Source organism: Haematobia irritans, chromosome 2 (genome assembly GCF_050003625.1).
Source record: "Haematobia irritans isolate KBUSLIRL chromosome 2, ASM5000362v1, whole genome shotgun sequence".
NCBI lineage: Eukaryota > Metazoa > Arthropoda > Insecta > Diptera > Muscidae > Haematobia > Haematobia irritans.
Genome location: NC_134398.1, coordinates 15,220,360 through 15,225,311, shown reverse-complemented (window position 1 = coordinate 15,225,311; position 4,952 = coordinate 15,220,360).

The window sequence follows — 4,952 nt, the reverse complement described above, 5'->3', positions numbered from 1 at the left end:
CAAAATTCTATTTCTATAAAAAACTTTGTCAAAATTTTATTTCTATAGAAAATGTTGTCAAAATTTTATTTCTGTAGAAAATTTTGTCAAAATTTTATTTCTATAGAAAATTTTGTCAACATTTTATTTCCATACAAAATTTTGTCAAAATTTTATTTCTATAGAAAATTTTGTCAAAATTTTATTTCTATAGAAAATTTTGTCAAAATTTTATTTCTATAGAAAATTTTGTCAAAATTTTATTTCTATAGAAAATTTTGTCAAAATTTTATTTCTCTAAAAAATTTTTGTCAAAATTTTATTTCGATAGAAAATTTTTGTCAAAATTTTATATCTATAGAAAATTTTGTCAAAATTTTATTTCTCTAAAAAATTTTTGTCAAAATTTTATTTCTATAGAAAATTTTGTCAAAATGTTATTTCTATAGAAATTTTTATCAAAATTTTAATTCTATAGAAAATTTTGTAAAAATTGTATTTCTCTAAAAAATTTTTGTCAAAATTTTATTTCTATAGAAAATTTTGTCAAAATATTATTTCTATAAAAAATTTTTGTCAAAATTTTATTTCTATAGAAAATTTTGTCAAAATTTTATTTCTATAGAAAATTTTGTCAAAATTTTATTTCTATAGAAAATTTTGTCAAAATTTTATTTCTATAGAAGATTTTATCAAAATTTTATTTCTCTAAAAAAATTTTGTCAAAATTTTATTTCTATAGAAAATTTTGTCAAAATATTATTTCTATAGAAAATTTTGCCAAAATTTTAATTCTATAGAAAAATTTTGTCAAAATTTTATTTCTGTAGAAAATTTTGTCAACATTTTATTTCTGTAGAAAATTTTGTCAAAATTTTATTTCTATAGAAAATTTTGTCAAAATTTTATTTCTATAAAAAATTTTGTCAAAATTTTATTTCTATAGAAAATTTTGTCAAAATTTTATTTCTAGAGAAAATTTTGTAAACATTTTATTTCTTTAGAAAACCGTGTGAAAATTTTGTTTCTATAAAATATTTTGTCAAAATTTTATTTCTGGGGAAAATTTTGTCAAAATTTTATTTCTATAGAAAATGTTGTCGAAATTTTATTTCTATAAAAAATTTTGTCAAAATTTTATTTCTATAGAAAATTTTGTCAAAATTTTATTTCTGTAGAAAATTTTGTCAAAATTTTATTTCTCTAAAAAGATTTTGTCAAAATTTTATTTCTATAGAAAATTTTTGTCAAAATTTTATTTCTCTAAAAAGATTTTGTCAAAATTTTATTTCTATAGAAAATTTTGTCAAAATTTTATTTCCGTAGAAAATTTTGTCAAAATATTATAACTCTAAAAATTTTTGTCAAAATTTTATTTCTATAGAAAATTTTTGTCAAAATTTTATTTCTATAGAAAATTTTTGTCAAAATTTTATTTCTAAAGAAAACTTTGTCAAAATTTTATTTTTATAGAAAATTGTGTCAAAATCTTATTTCTATAGAAAATTTTGTCAAAAATTTATTTCTATAGAAATTTTTTGTCAAAATTTTATTTCTATAGAAAATTTTTGTCAAAATTTTGATTTCTATAGAAAATTTTGTCAAAATTTTATTTCTATAGAAAATTTCGTCAAAATTTTATTTCTATAGAAAATTTTATCAAAATGTTATTTTTATAGAAAATTTCGTCAACATTTTATTTCTATAGAAAATTTTGTCAAAATGTTATGTCTGTATAGAAAATTTTATTTGTATAGAAAATTTTGTCAAATTTTTTTTCTATAGAAAATTTTGTTAAAATTTTATTTTTATAGAAAAATCTGTGAAAATGTTATTTCTATAGAAGATTTTATCAAAATTTTATTTCTTTACAAAATTTTATCAATTTTTTTTCTACAGAAAATTTTGTCAATATTTTATTTCTTTAGAAAATTTTGTCAAAATTTTATTTCTTTACAAAAATTTTGTCAATATTTTATTTCTATAGAAAATTTTGTTATCCACACCCAGAGAAGGAATATAATCACCTCAAACTTGTTTCAAGAACATATTATTTTTTAAAGGGGAACACGTAACATGTTTATCGCAATCATGTTATTTGCTCAGAAATTATGTATTCGATTTTGATAACCATGTACATTTTTGGCGAGAAAACAGTATTTTTGAAACAAAAATGTTCTATGATCTCCATCCAAAAATAATTTTTTGCTCTTGCAACATGTTTGAGGTTATCACATTCCTTCTCTGGGTGCAATTTGAGCAAATCTAAACTGATTCAAAATATATATATATATATATATATATATATATATATATATATATATATATATATATATATATATATATATATATATATATATATATATATATATATATATATATATATATATATATATATATATATATATATATATATATATATATATATATATAGCACTTTAATTTATTGCATTACATATCAGCTACCCTGTAAGGAGACATAAACTTGTAAATTTATAAGAAAATACAATAATTGATAGCTTTATCCTTTCAAAAGTGTCTAACGCAAAAAAAATGTGATAAACATTCAAACATGTTTCAAGAGCATAATGTTACTTTTTCACAGTGAACATATAACACGTTTTTCTCAACCATGTTCTTCTCTTGGAAAATGGTATATGTTTCCCGTGAAAAAGTAATATGATACTCTTGAGACAGATTTGAGGCAATGGAACATGATTGTCGCAGCCATGTTATTTTCTCGCAAATGATGTATCTGATGTCGACAACCATATTTGCCAAGGAGACAAAACTTTTACGAAAAAAATGTTCCATGTTCATCGTACAAAAATTACATTTTGCACTTGAAACAATTTTGGGATGATCATATTCCTTCTTTCTTTCCTTCATGTTACATTTATGACATTTGATATTTGAAAATAATTTTATCATTTCTATTTACAGTTGGAATGGACCAATAAGTCTTGCTCTCTTTGCACCTGGCTATGATTTTTCTGATGCCATGGCTGCCATTCAATATATGCGCAATTGTTTATCCGTGAGTCATTTGATACGAGATTATGTAACATTTCATCTTTACTTTGCCTTCGCCGATATGCCCTATGATGATGTACCGAGATCAGAAGAAGAAGCTCTCAATTGGCCTTATGATTGTACGGAAATGTTTGATTTCTCTAAATTTGTCAATCGTACAAATCTATATATGGAACGGGCTAATCTCACCTTTCCCATTAATGTGGGCCGTAATATAGCTCGTGAAGCGGCCAATACACATTTCATATTGGCAAGTGATATCGAACTTTATCCAAGTTTGGATTTTATAGATCAATTTCTGCATATGGCTGCCAACAATTATAATACGGTGATTGGAAGTGATAATCCTGGCATTTTTAGTCTGCCAGTTTTTGAATTGGAAGAAAATGCTTCAATACCAGATACAAAGAAAGAATTGATGGCTATGCTTAGGACAGGCGAGGCCAAACCTATATATAGTGAATTTGAAAAACGTTCTTATATTCTACCAGATCAGCATACATGGGTAAATGCTCGAATGCCCCATAATCTAGAGATATTGATAACTCGTAAACGTTATGGAACTTATGCCTACTGGGAACCTTTCTTTGTCAGCAATAATAAGGAACCAATCTACGATGAACGTCTGTCGTTGGAAAGTGGATGCAGTCGTCGTATACAGAATTATGCTATGTGCCTAATGCATTATGATTATCATGTATTGCATCCAGCTTTTTTGGTTCGAACTTTATATAATGAGGAAAGTTACGAAGAAGAGGAGGAGGAGGAAACTTTCGATTCGAATGGTGCGAATGAAATATTGGAAAATGATAGTGATAGTGATCAGGAAGAGGAGGGAACTTTAGAATTGAATGCTTTAAATGCAATATTGGAAAATGAAATTGTACCGAATTATAAAATTCTCTATGGAGAAGATGAAAGTTGTAAAGTATAGTATATCGAATTGTATGCAATAAAATAAATTTAAAAAAATTGATCCAGTACCTGAACATTATTTCCTGTGACGCTGGAAGTCGGTGCCCTCGTTTCCAGCCACAGCATATAATAAATAAGAGTAATCAAAATATAATAATAATAAAAAGTAATTACATGTTTAGTTATAAAAGTGAATTTTAAATATTATTTTATAATCTAATTCCCTAACACCTATCATAAGTAATTAGAGTAAACAACCGTTATAAACCAACAACTCAACATGTGACCATCACCTATTACGCATGCTGGGGAAAAGTATAAAAGGCAGGCAGTGTGTGAGATCTGCGTCAGTCGGTTGGCAGCAGTCAAAGAGGTAGCATCATCTAGGTAAGTGATCATCGTAGTAAATAGTTGGAATGGTAGAATATTGGAGAGGGAAACGAAGGTAAAGTAAATAAATAAGCTAGAGGTGTGCGATCACTCTAGTCACGTGTTCATACTTCTCCTACCCTTTCCCTATCCCATAGCTAGAGGTGTGCGACCACTCTAGCCACGTGCTCCTACCTTTCTCTACTCCACAGCTAGAGGTGTGCGACCACTCTAGCCACGTGTTCCAACCTTTCCTCCTAGCCACGTGCTCCTACCTTTCCTCCTTTCTCTACTCCACATCTAGAGGTGTGCGACCGCTCTAGCCACGTGTTCAAACCTTTCCTACTAGCCACGTGCTCTTACCTTCCCTCCTTTCTCTACTTCACAGCTAGAGGTGTGCGACCACTCTAGCCACGTGCTCCAATCTTTCCTCCTAGCCACGTGCTCCCACTTTTCCTCCTTTCCTATCCCATAGCTAGAGGTGTGCGACCACTCTAGCCACGTGCTCCTACCTTTTTCCCTTTCTCTACCCCTAACCACGTGCTCCCACTTTTCCTCCTTTCCTATCCCATAGCTAGAGGTGTGCGACCACTCTAGCCACGTGTTCCTTCCTTTTCCCCTTTCCCTACTCCTAGCCACGAGCACCTACCGTTCCT